General features: G+C 45.6%; 1 long non-coding RNA gene across 1 annotated transcript; it reads right to left on the bottom strand.

Annotated features, from left to right (window-relative positions):
- Positions 1-18,193: 18,193 nt before the first annotated feature.
- LOC307218363 lies at positions 18,194-21,056 on the bottom strand. The gene is made up of 2 exons (XR_013839948.1): positions 20,907-21,056; positions 18,194-18,333 (listed from the first exon to the last, which is right to left on the bottom strand). It is a non-coding gene; the product is annotated as an uncharacterized lncRNA (long non-coding RNA).
- Positions 21,057-21,363: the final 307 nt, after the last annotated feature.

Below are 21,363 nucleotides of genomic sequence, written 5' to 3'. Positions count from 1 at the left end.
CTTGGGAGACGATGGAGGAGTAAGCCTTTGTGGGTGAAGTCAAACAGCTCGTCCTGTGGCTGTAGAGACTGATAAAGGAGAGACATGTTTTGTTGCAGCTGGGGCAGATGAAGGTGTCCAGTTGTGCTGCTGCAGATGCACCAAGGCGTTTCTTCTCTCTGTGCTCTTCCCAGTGGTCATTCATCCTCTGGCCACTGCTGTGGATACACAACCTGGCTGATTTATCTCAAGGCGCTGTCGTTGTCTGAAAGGGATTCCCACACAGCAGGGTTAATGTCGCCAGCCTCCATGTCATGTTTTCAGACATCTTTGTAACACAGAGTTGGTCCGCCAACGGTCCTGGTGCCTGAAGCCAGCTCCCTGTAGAACATGTCCTTGGGGATCCCGCCATCTTCCATTCTGTCCCCATGGTAAAGCCAAGATAGACGTTGCTGAGACAGGAGTGGGAACATGCTGGGAATGTGAGCTTGGCAGAGCACATCTTTGAGCTTCTGTCCTGCCATGTGATGCCCCAAATCTTCATGACAAAATGCATGTGGAATACATTGAGGCATCGTTCCTGGTAGGTGTAAGTTGCCCATATCTCACTACCATAAAGCAGTGGATTCAACACATCATTCAATGTACAGGAGCTGGCTGGGCTGACAATAGAAGCTTATTTTGGGAAAGTGTCCTCTGCTGCACATGAGGATGCGTACTAATTATGGAGGTGCAGGAAACGCTATGTTGTGCACAGAGCTCAGCCTTCCGATAGAGGGTTGCAGCCAAGGGTTCTGCTGTCTGAGGGGGTTAGCTCACTCTGCCTAATGGTAGGGCAAGCCGTGGGGATCTAGAAAGACCAGCTGCCACTGCTGTGGTCTGCTGGCTTGGACACAGGGAAAGCATAGGAGAATGATTTCTGTAGAAGCCCTGTGAAAAGTGAGTGAATAAAAACGATAATTTCAGAATAAACATCTAGTCTAGAAGCATCAAGTGATAGATGGATATGAGGCTGAAGATGTATTATGTGCCCCCTAAGTGACATGTAGGGACGCGGGTGGTGCTGTGGGTTAAATCACAGAGCCTAGGACTTGCCGATCAGAAGGTTGGCGGTTCGAATCCCCGTGACGGGGTGAGCTCCCATTGCTCGGTCCCTGCTCCTGCCAACCTAGCAGTTCGAAAGCATGTCAAAGTGCAAGTAGATAAACAGGTACTGCTCCGGAGGGAAGGTAAACGTCATTTCCGTGTGCTGCTCTGGTTCGCCAGAAGCGGCTTAGTCATGCTGGCCACATGACAATAGAAGCTGTATGCCGGCTCCCTCGGCCAATAAAGCGAGATGAGCGCCGCAACCCCAGAGTTGGCCATGACTGGACCTAATGGTCAGGGGTCCCTTTACTTTTACCTTAAGTGACATGTAGTCATACCCTCCAACGTTTCTCCAGTGGAAATAGGGATGTCCTAAGGGAAAGCGCGATATTTTGGGATCAAATCAGAAACCAGGACAGCTTCTGTAAATCTGGAACTGTCCCTGGAAAATGAGGACACTTGGAGGGTCTGAGCTGGGGGTCCCTGCTGTAAGGGGGAACCCACCACAGGGCATTCTGCCAAGGGACCCTCAAACCTGGCTCTCATGCAGGAATGGCCTACTGTATGTGGCATCTTCCTGATGTTGTAGACTACAACATACCCTTGACCGTTGCTCATGCTGGCTGGGGCTAATGAAAGATGTAGTTTAATGATACTTGGAGGGTCTGTGTAGTTTCTATTCTGTCCTGCAGGCACTGGGAAACTGAAAACGATGCACATTGCGATGTATCAATAGTCCATTTTCATTGTTATTTATTTAATTTATATCCGATCCTTCCTCCCAAAGGAGGCCAGAGACTGTGTCCTTACGTTAATTCTGTGACAAAACTGTGTTGAACTCTGGCTCCAGTTAAGTACCAAGATTCCTGAGGTGTTCACTGAGCGCTGAGACCGTAAATAAGACTGTTCTCCAATGGGATACAGATGAAGACCATAAGGATCTGATTCTAATCACATTTATTTGGCTCCACTGAACTCGGTGGGACTTAGTTTGGAGTAAACATGCTTAAGAATGTGCTGTGTGTTTATAAATGCTAGCCTGGTAACCCTCCCTTGTTATGCGAATTAAACCCCAGAAATAACTGTTATTATCAGTCTAACACTTCCACATGCGCACAAAGGTTTTCCAGAATCAACTTGTTTCCACCAAAAATGCTGATTGTCTCAGCGGTTTGCGTAAGCCACACTTGATTTAACAACGGCTGCATTTGGAACCAGAAATTGGCCTATTGTCGCTAATTTATTCCTTCGTCCAAAAAGCTTGCTATCCTTCTGAAATAAATGCATGTGCAATATGCTCCGATTCCTGGAAGCTGCTGAAATATTGTACATCAAATTGCAATGTGAATTATACAGATTTATTTGTCCTTGCAGGTGCAGAGCGACTCCAACCCTGTTTCAAAGCAGACAGCCCAATAATTAAAAGGCAGAGATTTCGCTTATTTGCTGCTATGCTACAGGTATAGTTGGCAAAACAATACAGCTGTTCTCCCAGAGCATCTGGGTAGGTTTCCCCATTTACCCTATAATTGGATGCAAAAAGGACCTATTGCACTTAGCCAAATGTCACTCAGAGCTAGGCAAATCCCTCTACTTTCCTGCCAAATAACCTTTATTATTAAAAGACCGCGACTTCACAATCAATCTGTTCCATATGCCTTTTATTCTCCCAACATATTTCAGGGGTGTTTTCTCCCCCCCCCGCCCCACTCTCTCCCAGTGTTTTATTTCAGTGAGCTGGGTTTCATTTCAGCAGATTGGGCAATCTCCACTTTTCATTCTATCATAATTGTTTTGTGAATTGTCTCAAATTCTCCAATGGATTTATGACAATCTTAAAATTGACAATGGCCTCTTAATTGCACAGGGCCGTGTGAGTCACAAAACCCTTGCTTGACCGATTTTCGTTCCCCTCACTTGAGTTTGAGCAGCCTTTAAAAAGGGAAAAAAGAGAAAGGTTGGCAGTGCTGAAATGCATATACATTGAGCCATTTTCTTCTTGTTTCCTCTCCCCTCTGCCCCACGATTCTCATTTGGAAAGCAATCAGAAGCTTTTCGACAGGCTGACATGCTACTAGTCACAATTAAAAAACAAAACCCCCCCACAAAAATCAGCAAACCCGGGAAAAATATGATTTTTCATTGTGCGAAAGTAGGGGGTTGTTGCTTTCAGACAGCAGGAGGAACAGCCAGCTGGACCATATATTAGGATTCCAAATTATAATTAGCTCACTTCTATGGAAATATGTTATCCACAAGTATATTGCTTTTTGCCAAATCCTGGTCAGTTCCTGGATGGTGTGAATTTAATTTCCATTGCAAAGGGAGTCCATTAGATACTGGATATCACACAAACGACTTTTCTGGGCTTCAAAATGTTGTGGATTTTGGAACGGAGTGGCATCAGTTCCTCCTTTGCATTACAAGGTGTTTCCATATCTACGAAGAAAAGGGTAGTATAGAAAGGATTAATGGCAAAAAATAGCCAGCGAGAAAGAGGGTTTCTTCTTTCTTAGGAACAAAAGTTAGCAGACTCACATACCCCGCTTCTCTCTCTCTCTCTCTCTCTCTCTCTCTCTCTCTCCCTCCAGATTTCTGTGCTTCATTTGTTCTAAACCACAGCTTCCCATTTCTTCTGAACTCAGGAAAGAGGGGTTTAGAAGAGACAAGGAACAGAAGCTTTAAATCTCCTCCCTTTGTGTGGAAGGAGAAAAGGAATCCCACGAGCCCAGAACTCCTTCCAGCTTGCTCTAATAACAACAAACCTTGATGGGTATCTGAATGAGACCAGAGAAAACAGGCCTCAGTATCACCACATGAAACTCTGTAGTAGCTGCTGGGACCCTCACATGTGCTGACCATGACCTGGGCCTCCCTGCGCTAGGGAGATGTGTCTGTGAGGTGTTTTCTTTAATTTTCCACCACACCTCTGACTTGGTATTGCTCTGAGGCACTGTGGCAAATTGGGTTCTCCCTTAAAGAGGGCATGTGTTGCAGTGAGACCTGGACAACCGACACCCTGTGTTGTGGGTGGGTGCTACTGGTCAGCCACAACACCCGATTGGTAGGTCTCTCGAAGCTGGGTACGATTTGGCCAATGGGACGCAGTTCAAATGGTTCGAGGGACCTATTTATGCCCATGCACGTGATCCAGAGCTTCCTCTTTCAGCACGTGCATTTGGAACACCCACCCATCTCTCCCTACTTTTAGGCTTGTTGCGCTTGACCTTGCTATGCCGTTGTGTGTTGTCTGTTGTTGGGACAGGGGCACGGCAGCAATTTTCCCCACTTGGCTGATTGGCTGTTGCCATTTGGGTTTCGCCTGCCGCGTAGCAAATCGTCACAACTTGTAAGGTTGCGGATAGGCTCTGGTTTGGGTGATAGGGATGAGAGAAGGCTCTCGCCATCCCTATGTGAAGGGTATTCTGTTAAAGGAATCCAGGGACTCGATGGTTTGGTCAACCCCTGAGGGGGGGTTGTGCCCATGCCTGAGTCCAGGGGGCCATTTGGGTGGCGGAGTTAGCCCGTTCCTGACTTTCCGCTTATCTAGGTGTTCACCCTTGGCTGACCTATGCTGAAACCCTGGGTCAGCGCTACCTGCATGGTAGGGAGCTAGTCGAACCAGAGCCTATGCAACCAGTCACTTTCTGTAATCAGTAAAGTTGTGGCCTAAATTCTGCCAAAAACCAAACCAAAAATTTGAGTCAAGTGTGCATTTATTTAGGGGGGAGGCTTCTGGGTCTGAACACGCAAATTAAAATGGCTGCTTGAAGTTGCCAGCCCAAACCTCCAAGTCTCCCTATTTTCCAGGGATGTCCCTGATTTAGAGAAGCCACCCTAGTTTCTGATTTGATCCCGGACTGTCTTGCTTTTTCTTAAGATGTCCCTATTTTCATCAGATAAATGCTGGAGGGTATAGAGTTATCCAACCCCTGAGCTGACTGAAAGCAACCCTGTATAGGGAAGTGGTGTTTTTTTAAAAAATGACTAATGTTTTTATATATGTTGGATGCTGTTCAGAGTAACCGGAGCAACCCAATAAGATGTGTGGGATATAAATAGTAAAATTATCATTATGGGATAGGAATTCCCTATTTTCATTGGAGAAATGTTGGAGAGTGTTAAGTTGTGGGTGAACATATCAGACGACACAGCCATTCTTCAAACAGCTCTTGTTTATTCACAGGCCAGGACAGAACTGAATTGAAGGGTTCAGCCAGCCTGCTTATATAGAGCTCCACTAGAACGCAATAATAACAATTTTCTGTAACTAGCCAATCACTGAACGTCGCTTTTGATCCCTTATTTGCATATGTGGACCTGAACTATCTACAGTATCCTCCTGCTGGCCCAGGGTGAGAACTTCAGTACAGAGAGTATGCCAGCCATTGCTGCTAAGTAAGCCCATGGCTGAGAGGGGTGGTCCCGGACATAGGTAGGGGCTCACCAGAGAACACTTTGCTGAGTGCTCCCTCAGTGTTCTTGTTAGGCCCGAGAAAAAGCAACAACAGTCTTTATACTATAGACAAAGTGCTCTGAAGTCTCACTGAAGAACTGAACGTTATCTTCACGGTCAGGAAGAACTTTGGAGAAAGAAGGAATTATAATTTCATGGATGAGCAGGTATGAACAAATGAAATGGCAGCTGGAGTGAGTTAATACATGATTATCAGGGCTAGCCAAAGGCATTTTTCTGCCTGAGGCAGAGAACAAGATTCCCCCACTTCCACCAATTTCACATACGGAAGTGAATTGGAATATCAGTTGAATTCAGTGCTGGTAATGAGACAGCATCCTCCCTGCAGGTACAACATTGTCCTCAGGCGCCTCACCACCACTCCCCGCCCCCAAGCGCCTGCCTCTTGAGACAGCTGCCTCATTTTGCCTAATTGTAGGGCCGGCCCCGATGATTATTCTCTAATTACTAGCAAAATACCCATCCTAGTGGGTAGGCTGGAGGTGGCGGTGGTGTAGGGTTTTTTCTCACTGTGTCCCGTAGCACTATAATTGTCAGTACTAAATAAACTAGGGTTGCCATATGTCTGGAATTTTCCAGACGTAGCTGGGATTCGGCCATTGGTAACTGTGTCTGGGTGGAAAGCGCTGAAAGGAAAGGTCTGGGAAAATCCGGATGTATGGGAAGCTTCTACAAAAGTTCAATAACTTTTTTGTGTCTCTCTCTCCCCCCCCCCCGATTTTCACCTTTTGCAATCTGGCAACCCTAAACAGTGGCGGAGTAAGGGGGGGTGCGGTAAGGGTGGGACACCCCAGGTGTTACCACTGAGGGGGTGACAAACTGGAAAAAAATTGGTATTTAAATAATAAACTTATTGAAGCTCCTCTCTGAGAGGTGGACGGGGCTTCCCGGGTCCCGGATGCCACCCTCCTTGCCTTGGGAACTTCGCCCTGCCTCCAACCCAGCTGGCCAGTAGGCTGTGGGCTGGGGGTGAGGCGAAGGCAAGGCAAGGGCTGATGCTGTTGAGGCCTGCTTCCTTAGCCCGTTGCCTGCAGTGGTTGGTTTTTTTGGGCCACAGCGGTGGCCTGCAGAGGTCACCCACAGAGGCCGTGGAGGCTGAGGCGGCCTGCGGAGGCCATGGCGGCTGCCGACAGCAGTTGGGCTTCAGTGTGTGTGGGCACCACAGACGACCTCCTGGGCAGCTAAGCCAAAACTGCTTATGCTCACAATGTTCAGTAAATAAACCAGAAAATAACACTTGCGACCGTATCTTATTTCCCCCTCTTTTAATAATTTCAATGTGGGGGGAGGTGACAAGAAATTTTCCACCTGACCTTGCTACACCTCTGACCCTGAAATTAACACATGGAATAAACTGAAGGAGTTCCCTCAGGGTTACTGAATTATCTCCCCAGAGAAATCCAACAGCCCCCTTTTCTCCCTGTTTTTTAAACACAATGTTTGGAAACATTCTTATCCTGAAATTGATCTCATGACTGACTCTGCTGTTTTATTGGGGCACCGTTTGCGGGAGGGGGGTTAATGCTGCTGTGTGGTTTTAATTGCTGTTGTTTGTATGTAGTGCCACTGGAAATTTTGTTAGAAAGGTGGCATAATAGTCATTTTAATAGATACTTTTGGGGGGAGAGGCTGAGATAATTGATGCAAACCCCTGTATCGTGCGGGCAGTACATGCGTAATCAAAACCAAGTTCTGTTGAGTTCAGTGTAGGTGACCCCCAGGAAAGCAGGACTGGAGCATCTTTCAGTGGCAAATCAATATATAAATGCTAAGTATTATTACTATTAAGGCTTATTCCATAGCTTATTCTTGGTCTGCAAAGTCCCATGTGGGATCTGAATTTACAGACAATACACTTATGGGTTGGCACAGCTGTGGATTTGGGGGCCTGCAACATGTGGTCAGTGATCAACATTTGGCATAAGTGTCTGTCCCCCCCCCATCTCTTACATGCTAATAAGTCATTTCCTTGATGCAGGGCTTTTAATTTATGATTTATTTTTTTTAATTTGCTTTGATTATCTGCTTAATTTCATTGCATCAAGACTATTAAAAAACATACTGGGCCAACTTTTGTTAACTCCGTGGATGGCAATGAAATGGCACGGATGAATCTGTCACCTCAATTTTAAATTTAGCAATTGGTTAGAACCACTCTGCTTAAATCCTGTGTTGTTTTATCCTTGTGTCAGCATTTAATTCCATTTGCATATAAGCCTATTTCCCTTCTCTAAATTTAATTTGTTAGAGTTTGGCCCTCAGCAACAACAACTACAAAAAGTAATTGCATCTCAGTGTTGGGCATCGGTGCCAACACAGCATGTGCTATAAAAGATGCTTCACACACATTTAAAAAATGTAGTCATTAGTGTCAGCCTGCCTGGTAACAGGAACGTGATGGCATTAAAATGTGTGATGGGTTTTCTGTACCGAGATGTGCTATACCTTATCACAGAGCGAAACCACTCCTAAGGGACACATTAAATTATTTAGGGTAGATCCTATATAAATATATATTGAAAGCAGGGAAAAACTGCTGGGTAAAGCCAAGAGTATAGTCAATCAGTTGTCCCACAATGATGAATTGAGACCATGATTAGGCTGGGGCAATGTATTGATCCCTCATCCAAAATCAGTTGAAAGTTCACATCGTGATAGCAGTTTCATAATATTTGACATCAGGGGTGCCAACTTGAATAAAATATGGGGGAAGGGGTGGAGGTAAGCCCCACTTGCCTAATTGATCATATGATGCAGCGCACATATCATTTGAATGGAAATAATAATAATAATAATAATAATAATAATAATAATAATAATATATTTATACACTGCCCATCTGGCTGGGTTTCCCCAGCCACTTTGGACGGCTCCCAACAAAATATTATTATTATTATTAATAATAACAAAGTGATAAAACATCAAACATTTAATACTTCCCTAAACAGGGCTGCCTTCAGATGTCTTTTAAAAGTCAGAGAGTTGTTTATTTCCTTATTTCCTGTAGCTTAACTTCTCGCTGTGAGGGAACTGCCAGAAGGCCCTCAGAGCTGGACCTCAGTGTCCAGGCTGAATGATGGTGGGTGGGGGGTGGAGATGCTCCATCAACTTGGGCTTGGACTCCTCAAATATTTTATTATGGGAGGGGACTGATGAGAGCTCAGCCCCTTGGAGTTGGCTCCTATGTTTGACATAGCAATATATCGCAAATCACAATGTGTGTTTGTGCTTTGTAAGAAATCATGATATGAGAAAAACTGAATATGGTAATCACTTCTCTCATGATTCCTGCAGCCTCTGTTGCCCTGCACTATAAAATAAGAGTTTTAACAATATGTTAAAATTAAGTAAAAATGCATCAGTTTTAGACCCCTAAGTAGTTGCAGTTGCCTGCATGTTACCGCATTCACCTCTACATAAGGTAAAGGTAAAGGGACCCCTGACCATTAGGTCCAGTCGTGGCCGACACTGGGGTTGCGGCACTCATCTCACTTTATTGGCCAAGGGAGCCGGCATACAGCTTCCGGGTCATGTGGCCAGCATGACTAAGCCGCTTCTGGTGAACCAGAGCAGCGCACGGAAACGCCGTTTACCTTCCCGCTGGAGCGATACCTATTTATCTACTTGCACTTTGACGTGCTTTCGAACTGCTAGGTTGGCAGGAGCAGGGACCGAGTAACGGGAGCTCACCCCGTCGTGGGGTTCCATCCTTATTTCAGACATCATTATATATTGTTTTATTGTGATGTTTAGCTGGAAACCAAATATTGCCCAGCCCTAAGCATAATTGACATGGCAACTGCAGTTGTCATGACCCCAGTTGTGATTTTGATACAGAGGATGAGTCCATGCTGTTCAGGCCCTTGGCACAGACCTCTTGGAGAGAGGCCTTGGTTTATTAAAAGAATATATGCTTTGGATGCAGAAAGTCCCAAGGTCAATATCCTAGCATCTCCAGGCAGAGCTGGGAGAGTCTGAAAACAAGGAGAACAGCTACCAATCAGCACAGGCAATGCTTAGCTAGATGTACCAATGGTCTGACTTACTGTTAGCCTGTCTCGTCTGTTCCTAAGACCCAGTACTTGATATTATGCCCAATACTGGAGCTCCCAGACTCAAATAACCAAGTGAACCAGAACCATAGACCCACTTTCCTGAGATGCCAAGTCCTACAGCTCCAGACACCTCTGACTCATCAGTGTGTGCTGGGCCCGGGAATAACCTGTGAAATGCGGTCCAGGACTGGTCCAGAATCCAAAGGTTCCGCTAGGACTCAGTCCGACAGGGCCAAGGCAGGACACGAGGCAGGATACCAGGCAAGGACAGGTACAGGATCTTAGGCAGGATCTAACATACAGCAATGTTGCTCCCGCAACCTGGGGCAGAGTCCAACAGCCTTTTATCTTTGTCGGGGTAGCGGCTGGTCCTGATCCCACGGTGACTCACCTCCCTGTTTCACCCAAAGGCGAGCACTCCTCCTGCTAGTACCCAGGTCTCTCCTCATTCCTCATCCCTGCATCTGGAGCCAGGGCAGGCTCAGGCCCCTGACTTGGCCCAGCTGGTGTTTGTTGCAGGGGAACTTGGGTCAGATGATGCCTGAGGCAAAGGATCCGGTGCAGACTGAGATTCCGCTGGTTCTGAGTCCGAGCCCGAGTCCCAGGCCATCACACAGTGCTACAAGGAATGAATCAGGTGGGAAGTTACGGAGAGGTGACTGAGGGCCTGGTTCCTGGTTTGTGGACTGACCCTTTGAGGACCTCAACTTCTTGCGCAATGGGGTGCAGCCTGGGAGAGGTAGTAAGGACCTGGAGGAGAGAAAACAGTTCAGTTGGAACGGAAACTCTAAAATTGGAAATCAAGGACTGCTCTGGGTTTTTTTGTTTTTTGTTTTACTCTTTTATCTCTTTTACTCTTTTATCTCCTCCTTTCTTTCTGAGCTACGTCCCTTGATTTTGCCCTCCTTCCGGCACTTCCTCCTACGCCTCACCCTAGTTACAATGGGGGGTGCGCTGTGCTGTGCTATGTAGCTGAGCAAGCAGTCTTTGTTTTGCATTTGGCAGTGTTCAAACTTTTGTCTTTATTCAGGGAAATCTCACTAGACCAAAGTCTCAGCAAGTATTATTATTTTTAGTCCAAAACCTAGAAAGTCCTTTTGGAAGAAAATGCTTATGTTGTGTTGATCCCTCATATGCTCACAGTCTATAGGAACATTTTGTGTTTGCTTTGAACATGTGCCAGGATCAGGAGAAAGCGCTGCTGAGTGCGTCTTTGACTAGAGATGTAACTTAAATAGCCTTTTATAATAGTCTAGTTAGGTATGGAAGTCAAATTAGAGTCCTCTAATGGGTTTCATGCTGACTCAGTGCAGACCCTCCAAGTGTCCCTGTTTTGAAGGGACATCCCTGATTTAAAGAAGCTGTCCCATTTCTGATTTGATCCTGGAATGTCCCACTTTTCCTTAGGGTGCCTTTATTTTCATTGAAGAAATGTGGGAGGGTATGGAGTTATCTGACCCCTGAACCAATTCTGTATAGGGAAGTTTTCTTTTATTTTTTATAATGTTTTATTATGTTTTTATATATGTTGGAAGCTGTCCGGAATGGCTGTGGCAACCCAGTAAGATGTGTTGGGTATAACTAATAAAATTATCATGGGACGTCCCTATTTTCATTGGTGAAATGTTGGAGGTTATGTGAGTGTATGCCATGTTTATAAGGTTCCATTCCCATAATGGCTAATTTCTGTAGTCTTGTTTGAATGCAGGGGTAGGGAACTTATTTTTGCCTGAGAGCCACGTTCGCTTCTGAGCAACTTTCTGAGGGCCACATGTCAATGATGTGCAGGCCTAGAGGCAAAAGTGGGCTGGGCTACTAATGCAAATTTTATCCTTTATCTACAATAGCACCCACTCACACCCACCCCTTTGCCCTCCAGTTTCAGACTTCAAGCAGGGCTAGTGAGGGGTTTGGTCAGGGATGGGTGTGGCCTGAGGAGATAGGACCAGATAGAGAGGGCTGTATTTGCCTCCTGCGTCGAGGTCCTCCACCTCTGTTTTGGTGATAGCAGTCACGAAATTAAAAGATGCCTGCTTCTTGGGAGAAAAGCGATGATAAACCTAGACAACATCTCAAAAAGCAGAGACATCACCTTGTCGACAAAGATCCGTATAGTTAAAGCTATGGTTTTCCCAGTAGAGATGTATGGAAGTGAGAGCTGGACCACAAAGAAGGCTGATCGCCGAAAAATTGATGATTTTGAATTATGGTGCTGGAGGAGAGTCTTGAGAGTCCCATGGACTGCAAAAAGATGAAATGTATCCATTCTGAAGGAAATCAACCCTGAGTGCTCACTGGAAGGACAGATCCTGAAGCTGAGGCTCCAATACTTTGGCCACCTCATGAGAAGAGAAGACTCCCTGGAAAAGACCCTGATGTTGGGAAAGATGGAGGGCACAAGGAGAAGGTATGACAGAGGACAAGATGGTTGGACAGTGTTCTCAAAGCTACCAGCATGAGTTTGACCAAACTGCGGGAGGCAGTGGAAGACAGGAGTACCTGGCGTGCTCTGGTCCAGGGGGTCACGAAGAGTCGGACATGACTTATCTACTAAATGACAACAACCTCTGTTTTACTGCTTCTGTCCCATTTTTAATTGGTCTGGCAATGATGGCTATCCAAAAAGTTATGGGAAATCCCAGTGGGCTCCACATCAGATGGTTAAGTCCTTTTGGGAAGGCAGGCAGGCAGCTGGTTGATGTCTCCAGGTCCCCCTTGCTCACCTGTCTCTCCACTTTCTATCTGCTATCCTGGAAAATGATCTGTTTCCCAGCTTAGAATCCTGCATAACTTGCCAAATTCTACTACATCCCAGATGGCTAATAATCTTTGTCCACAAGACTGTAGCCTTGAATTCTGATGCCAGTTTGGTTTTCTAAATGAGTTCCTGGGAGATTATTCTGCAAATAAGGGTTGGACATGCATGGGAACTTCATGACATATCTGGGATGAGCTGTAGCTCAGAGGTGAGACATCTGCTTTTCCTGCAGCAGGTAACCATCATCTCCAGGGAGAATTTAGAAGAACCTTAAGTCTGAAACCACAGAGATCTGCTACCAGTTAGTGTAGACAACACTGTGCCAGATGGACCAGTGATCTTATTTATGCTATAAGGAAGCTTCCTGTGTTTCTACATGATGCCTTGGGGTTGATTCCTGGAGCCAACTCTAGCCCACGACTCTGGGGCTTGCCTCAAAGCCTTCTCCCGACAACAATTCTCCATCATTTGGAGCTATTTTGCACTCTTCCACTTGACTCTCTCTTCCCCTCCTCTTGCATGTATTCATTTAAAATGTCAGATGAGGCTAATCCTTATGTGACATTACTACAGATGGGCACATGGTGGTCTTTACTTAAACCAGATGCTCTTTGTCTGGCTAATCTGGCTGAAAGCGGGTTATCTAAGCGAAATCAATTTTATGTGTTTTTTGAGGGTCACAGGTAGACTTCATGGTGTTTCTTTTTTTAAATGGACTGTTGTTAATGGACTCCCCTTGATCCTCTGTCCCTGATGCCCTTCAGCACACCTGTTGTTGATCTGAACACAGATCAGTGTGCAAACATGTTAGGTGCCTCAAGCACGATGGAGGAGAAATTATTCTCCGACAGATATTTTCATTTTTTAATTTAGTGCAAAGTGTCGTGAGCCAGATGTTTGGTGACTGTTCAGAATATTCATGGGTTCAGTTTTTATCAGGCGGTCCTCAGGCAGGCTACTCAGAATTAATTGGCAGTGTACACTCACAAATTTGGGCGCTGTTTAGTGGCAGGAGGACAGTGTGACGCCCCTGAAAATTGTAACACCCAGGGACTGTGTGCATTTCATCAATGCAAAGCAATCAGTCAGAAAAGTTTGGGCAGTAGTTCAAATACATTTTAATTTCACAGTTAACCTGCATGTCTGCATTAGGCCATCTGGGTGGTATTTGAGTTTAAATTATGCACATGTTTATGGATTGAAAGGAATCAACTCTATCTTGGCTGAACTGATATAAAGGCGTGATCTTCCGCTGGTATAGACAGGTCAAGCCTTGCCCCAAGGTGGCCGCCTAAGGCAGCAGATTGGCAGGCCTCTCTCTTCCCAGAGATTGGGCTGTGTTTTCCCCCTTGCAGCTCAATAACAGCAAATAACTGAAGGTATGAAGGAAGCACAGAAATTTACGTGTGCCAAGGAGCAGAGACTGAGGACTTAGCTATAGAGCTGCAAATAAAACATTTTAAATGTGTTGTAAAGTGCAATATATAAATGTGACACTAGATGGCGAGAGTGAGCTATGCGAAATGCAATGTATTTTTCAAAACGTTTTGTAAAAAAAGCATTTTCACAGCGTTTTTAATATGTGTGTAGATTCCACTTGAGGGTGCTTCCAGACTGTTGAGCCATTGAAATCAATGAGTTGGATATCACCCATAGTGACTTTTGAAAACACACATACCGATAGTTTCACTTTGAGAAATTCATCTTCTTGGGCACTGGGAAGTAACTATTCCTAGCTGGTGGTTTTACTGGTCTTTTCACTGAGGTAATACCTTACATTTGTGGTTCAGGACCATGCTGCCTCAGAGTTAGCACAGGCCTCCCCCCCCCACATGCGCCTTGAGCCACTTGGAAACCAATTCCTTGTGATGATTTCCTACATGCCTACAATTTTTATGTGAATATAACAACCATGTGAGTGGAAGAGGTTGCACAGCTCCCAGTGTGATACATACCAATTGGATGGAAAATACCTCTTTGATCAGCCCTAGCAGTGCATTTGCAGAATTCACTCATCATGCGTTGCAGCCATGTGAATTACTATGCATAAGAAAGTGCAGGGCTTCATCTACACAGCTATAAAAAACGCTCTGAAAATGCGCTGGGGGAAAAACACATTTTAAATCTCACAATGGAAAATCTCATAGAGTTCCGATTTCAGCTCTATAGCACCATCTGGTGTCACAGTGTTATAATGTAATATATATATTATTATATATAATATATATTATATTATAATATATATATATAACTAATGAAGCTGAGTCCCAGGTGTGCATTTCGTGTGTGTAGCAGTGTCACGTGACTTTGAAAATTCCACCATGGGGATGCTGTCTGCTTCTTCCTGAGAGCTTTTCTGGGCCCAAATGTCATATGTCTGTGGCCAGGAAGATAGATATGATGGTATTGTGCCCTGTTCTCTCTGGAGCTAATGGTCAACCCATATTATTGGAGGAGGGTATCGGTGCCTATGAGCCATGACAGCTAAATTGAACCTTCATTCTCGGAGGCAGTATATCTTAAGAGTACAGTGGTGCCCCGCAAGACGAATGCCTCGCAAGACGGAAAACCCGCTAGACGAAAGGGTTTTCCGTTTTGGAGGTGCTTCGCAAAACAAATTTCCTATGGGCTTGCTTCGCAAGACGAAAATGTCTTGCGAGTTCATGCAGGGTTTTTTTTCTTCCCCCCCTTTTTCTAAGCCGCTAAGCTGCTTATCAGCTGATCCGCTAAGCTGCTAAGCCGCTTAACAGCTGATCCGCTAAGCGGCTTAACAGCTGATCCGCTAAGCCGCTTGTCAGCTGATCCGCTAAGCCGCTTAACAGCTGATCTGCTAAGCCGCTTAACAGCTGATCCGCTAAGCTGCTTAACAGCTGATCCGCTAAGCCGCTTATCAGCTGATCCGCTAAGTCGCTAAGCTGCTTATCAGCTGATCCGCTAAGCCCCTAAGCCGCTAATAACGCTAATTCACTAAGCCGCTAATGGGCTTGCTTCGCAAGATGAAAAAACCGTAAGACGAAGAGGCTCGCGGAACGGATTCTTTTCGTTTTGTGAGGCACCACTGTATTGTATGCTGGGGACAAACCATAGGCAATGGCTGTCTCCTTTGTAGCTGATTCATAGGAGTCACTTACCAGGGGCTGGGGTTCCTTCAGCCCTACCCGTAAAATATTTGAGGGGGCCTGGCCCTCCCAAAGTTAATGGGCATTGCCATTCAAATGGTGCATTTGTAAACTTGCCCCCCCTCCTGGCAATATTTTATTCAAGCTGGCACCCTTGACGCGATTGGTGAGCTTCCCAGAAGCATGGGAAAGACCACTGTTGGAACTAGAACGCTGGACTAGACAGATCTTTGATTTGATCCAGGAAGGCATTTCTTATGTTTTTCTCCCAAAGGACCATTTGTTTTGGCTGTAGCAGATTTGGGAATGACATCTCTGTACTGGAAAAGGCTGATAAGCAGTGGCTGAAACATCGCTTCCAGATGTACTGTTTAGTGAAGCATGTGGACATGAAAATGATCTTGTATTGTGACGTTGGCGCGGTACGGGGTGGGGTGAGGGAAGAGATGCTGAACTGTAAGCATTTGACGATGTGCTGGTTCTCCGATTCGGCTTCTGCATTTGAAACCAAAACCTTGTTCCAGTTACATTGATACATGCGCTTGCTTATTACAGTTAATGGATTATTCATCCTCTTTTGTCCTTGGGATAATCCGAAGGATGTGCCTAAAGCTCTGATTGTGTTGCCCATAAAAACCGGCTCGGCCACAGTTCTCCACTAAGGTGTCGAACGTTTTGGCCGGTGCAGATGGTAAAGATATGTTTAATAAAGAGAGAGGGGATTAGCTGGAACGGGAAACAAGCAAAGGGAAAAGGATAATTTCATTTTGCACGAAGCTCGCTGACATTTCGGGGGCCAGAGGACTGATTAAAATTGTATCAAAAGCTGCTCCTGTCGGGCAGATTGTCCTAACGCTGAACCTGCTTATCTTGTCCAGTATTTGATCCCCATGTATTATTTCGCAACTGAATAACTCAAAAGCAGCCTCTTTCATTTGAGCTGATAATTAAAAAACAAAACAGAACCGGATCTGTAAATGAAGACGTACGCGGGAAGGCCACAGGATTCTTCTCAATAGATTTCAAATTGAATAATTGATTGCTGTCATTTATGTTTAAAAAGTAGATTTGCATAGGTCAACTAAAAAAAGAAATACATTTTTAAAAAGGCAACTGCCACAATGTTTACTTCTGGAGTTTAAGGTTTCTCTTAATATGCAGAAGCAGAGTAATGATAATAAAGACCTCGCCATAATGTATAAACAACGTTGTATTCTGGTTTTTAAGGAAATTGCCTGTTTTATTATGACTCAGAGATAAAAAGGAAAAAAAAGGGGGGGGAAGAATATTTCAGACAACTTGCACGCTTTTATAACGTCTGCTATGCAGATTGAATCATCCCCTTCCAAGGTTTTATCAAGGAGACTGGGGGAATTAAATCTAACAGTGGGCGATCGTTTATGGTTCCTTATTTATTTTCAGCAACTCTTTAGGCTGCAGCTTTGCTATTGATCTCAGTGCAGTAACAAGGACCATACATTGTGTGGGGAGTGCCCCTGTTTTTGAAGTCAGGCTCCCAGGCAACCCAGAATCTACCTGTGGGTAATTCTATCTACCAAGAGAAGAAGGCTCAGAGCCCGGGGACTGGTGGTGGGACGACCATGAGTGGTTAGAGGGAGAAGAGGGAGCAGACTGGGAGGAGGAGGTGTTGGAAGCTGAAGAGGTAACAGGGTTTAGTGAGCAGGAAGAGTCTGTGGCAGAGAGCAGTCCAGAATCAGAGGCAGAAGTGGAGGCTGGAGGGGAGGGAGGCCGAGAGGCATAGATGAGTCAGGCTGGTGAAGAAGTCAGGGTGTTTCCCCCTCCAGCTGCAACCAGTTTCCTTCCCCCTGGTCTCCTAGAACCAGAAGTGGTATGAAGATGGAGGAGCAAAGACAGTCACATCAGCGTAGTCTCAGATTGCTTGATGAAGGACCCAGGGGAGAAGGAGATTTAGGCAGCTGTGGGAAGTCGGGGAATTTGTCCAGCTGGAGGCTGCCTGGAGGGAGAAAAGAGGAAAGAAAATGTGAGTAGGAAACAGAGGTGGATGAAGGAGCCAAAGAGTGTGAAAAGGCAGAGAGTGCGTGCAGATAGTGTCCCTAGCAGCTTTCAGAGAAGCACTGGTGAGATTTGGAGCTGAGCATGTTGGAGGAGTTGGCATATGTGGTACCCGTAGCATCCAGCATTGCCAGAGGTCTAGCAGGGGTGCATTATGCAGGAGTGGGGAGATCTGAATGAGAAATTCTGCATATGGTGGGAAAGTAGTGCTGGAGCACACATTTTGCATGCGAAAGGTTCAGTTCTTGGTTTTTCTAGGTGGGGAGGAGGATGCAGAGCTAGACCATTGAGATGCATAGCCGGGGGGGGGGGCATGGGGTGGGGTGGAGTTTAGCCTTGGAAGAGTACCATTTAGAGGGGCCTGGACTGAGGTTCTCTATTCCTCAGGAATACAAAGCCAACCATGAACGCATCTGAAAAGCAGATTTTCCAAGAAGCTAAGGAAGCAACTGACATCCCCAACAACTTCTTGGATGATCCATCTCTTCCAGCATTTGAGATGAAGTTATAACAAAGAGACAAATGAAATAATAATGTAGAATATCACAGGCTGCATGAGAAGTTGGACATAAATATCTTCTGCGGAAGAAGGTCTATATTACAAAACACCCTGCTGGGCCACAAACACAGATCTGTAATGGTTTGTTTTCTACACAAGAAAAATTGCCATTGTCATATTCCAAACTGTGTTTAAATTGTTTTATTATAAACTCTCTGTTGGTCCCTGCATAACTGGGAAATCATTCACTCTAAATTTATCTTCTCTCTGCATGGCATTGACATCTTCTGGCGTTGTCAGCTCTGTCTCTGTCTCTAGGTATCACCCTAGGAGGAAAAAAAGGAGAAAAAGAGATGATGCTCAGCTGATTTCACAATCTCCAGTCACATTAATTCTTCCTGTGGCCTGTATAATGTTGATGTTTCATTTTAAGAGGAGTTCATTTGAGTTTTAACGAGAGAAAGCGGAACCTACGAAAAATGTGCGTTGCTATAAAGTTTTTAAACTGGGGGGGGAAAGAAAGCATGGGTAAAAATTTACTGAGGTCTGTAATCACCGCTCATGCTCTACTCCTTGCTAAGCAGCCATTAGGGGCCTGCACACTATGCGCCTGTGCCCACATGCGCACAGACCTCGGTCTCATGGCCAAGGCCTTCAAGCTATGCCCTCTTGAGCTGCAGCTAATATCTGGCACTGGTGGTTGTACATAAAACATGAGACAAGGAGAGGCAGGAGTCCGGAGAGACCCATGCCTTCTGCATGCACATTGGGGGTGCATATTGCTGATTGACTTTCCCAGCAGCATCACCTTGTGCCTCATGTAATGCTGCCCTGCTGGCTCCCCCAGCTTCCAAAAGCGGCTTTTTAGGGGCTATGGAGAGCTGCATGAGTGCATTAGTAGGACAGCAGGAGTGAAAGGCTTCCAGACACACATGGCATTTTGCATCCTGGCTTGCCTCTCCAACGCATCAAGATTTAGGGGCTCATTCATAGGCCCAGGGTGCACTTTTCGGGCCACCTGTTTCCTACCCAAGCTCACTATTTCATCAGAATATGGTGTGCCTAAGGCTTGCAGTGGTGTTCAAACTTTTTTCAAAGAGGGCCTGATTTGATGAAGTGAAGGGCCATGAGGGCCGACCAAAGGGCTGACCAAAGTTGTTGACCTTTTTTTTACGACCTTTTCTTCTCTCTTTGCTATCTGATGCTAGATGATGTTAGAGAGAGAGGGAGCCATGTTGCAGTGCTCTGTGTATGTTTTGTATGTTTATATGTAAATAAAGTAGATTAGCCAAAATGCTGACTTGCTGAGGTCTGTCACGCGAGTTGCGCAAACTCTGCAGATCCCTAAGTGTGCCAGTGTCTGTTGGCATCGGTCGCTGTAATGTTCGGGCTGAAGAAAGCTTTTGAAGCTCCCGAACGATCGACCAGGAGGAAGAGAACATGCTGGTCGGGCATGGGTCTCTGCCAGGGTCCTACTCGAGTGTAGGCTGAGCTCCTGACAGATGGAACCTACTGTCTCCATGTTGCCCCATCATGCTGAGCTTACCTTTCGCGATCCTAAGAGCTATCACTTTGGAGATTTCAGGTCTGTTCCCATTTGAAGACTACCTTGTAACAATTCTGGAAGTCACCATTCACTGGGTAATTTAAGGCCAAGTGGCAACTTATCGCTGGTTCTTATTTCATCATACCCTGTTAAATGGTTTTGTATATGTGTGTGTGTATGTCAGGACACACACACACACACACACACACATCCATACCTTGTAATTTAGGATGTAACATTCTAAACTGAGGTTAGGGCTGAAGGCAGCTGGAATGTCTCACAAGCGCTATTCTGGTGAGTGTGAAATGTGAGCTGGATCCCCCCCCCTTCCAAGAGTTCCTATAAAATAAAAGACATTCAAAGCGGAGAAAGTAACCCTTTCATTGACTACCTGACTGCATATGGTTCTATGTCATTTCCTCTCTCCCCCCCCCTTCCCAGCAATTTTGGGGGTGAGGCTCTAAATATCTTTTCACTTGTAGGAGCATAGAAGGCAAGGAGTGACAAAGAGCACGATCCAGTGACTCCCAAATTAGCAACGTTATTAGGCGTCTGATGAAAACCATTGGATAATGGAAGTTGTGGGGAGGAGGGAAGCAGAGAACAATGCAATGAAGCAGAAGCAGCTGGCTACAGGAAGCAAAAGAGCAAAGGATGGCTAATTGGAAGCCAGTGTACTCAGGTAACTAAGTATAGTCGTGTTTGATAAAACAGGTGATGGCAACAGCTATGGAGAGAGCTTAGAATAATAGAATGGTAAAATTGTAGAGCTGGAAGGGACCTTGAGGGTCATCTAGTCCAACCCCCTGCCATGCAGGAATATGCAGCTGTCCTATATGGGGACCGAACCTGCAACCTTGGCGTTATCAGCGCCACGCTCTAGCCAACTGACCTATGCGATCTAAAATGGGGGGATAATGAGCATCTTGGCCTAAGAAAACTGAATTCTGCAACCAGCCTAAATTATGCACATTAAACAGCTGCGCATTACTTCTCTTGCTTTACATACTTTATTATGCCTTTCCCCGCTTTTGTTCACCTCTCCCCACTTACACATAATTTGTTTGACTTTCAATAACCTTCTGGGCAAAAAAGTAATTCAGGCTGCTGGTTTGCTGCCCTCCCCAGACCCCTGGAAACCTAATTCAGGCTGCAGCTCAGAACCCAAAGAGAACCAACATTAACACTCTCCAGGTGTTGCTGGACCACAGCACCAGCTGTCCCTGAACCATTGGCCAGGCTGGCTGGGGCCGATGGGAATTGTTATCCAAGAATGCCTGGAGGCACCATGTTGGCCATGCCTGTTTTACCAGCCATTAGACAGTAAGCCTCTACAAACACAGCAGCACTCACTTCTGAGTGGACATATGTGTGATTGCACTGTCAGCAACTCATTTCTTCCGAGTTTCAAGTTTTGCTCCGCCTTTCCTCCTGCAGCTTTTGAGGATGGAACTAAAAGTCGCGAGAGACCCTGAGCGGCTACCAATCCATTGTTGTGTCTCCTACAAACCGTGTGTGATGTCATAATGCTCAGTGTCTCCCACTCCCCATCCCCAGCCAATCACATGAGTCGTGGCATTTGTGCCTGGGGTGGTACAAAACTGAGTTCTACCTGCTGCCGTATTTGTTTTGTAATAAGTTCCACTCAAATGGCTTGACTCGGGGAGACTTGAGTATCACGCACACTTGAAAATCCATGGCAGGGAGCCTCCATATCTTTGAATGCAGCTGCCTGTGAATGCTCCCCTTTTATTGCCATGCTCAGATTTGCAGTGCTTTTAAGAATAATTTTTCCAGATTCTTTTTTTAA

The sequence above is a fragment of the Podarcis cretensis genome (assembly GCF_951804945.1).
Source record: "Podarcis cretensis genome assembly, chromosome: 6".
Classification (NCBI taxonomy): Eukaryota; Metazoa; Chordata; class Lepidosauria; order Squamata; family Lacertidae; genus Podarcis; species Podarcis cretensis.
Note: the sequence above shows the minus strand (reverse complement) of the source record. Positions and strands in the feature narration are given on the sequence as shown.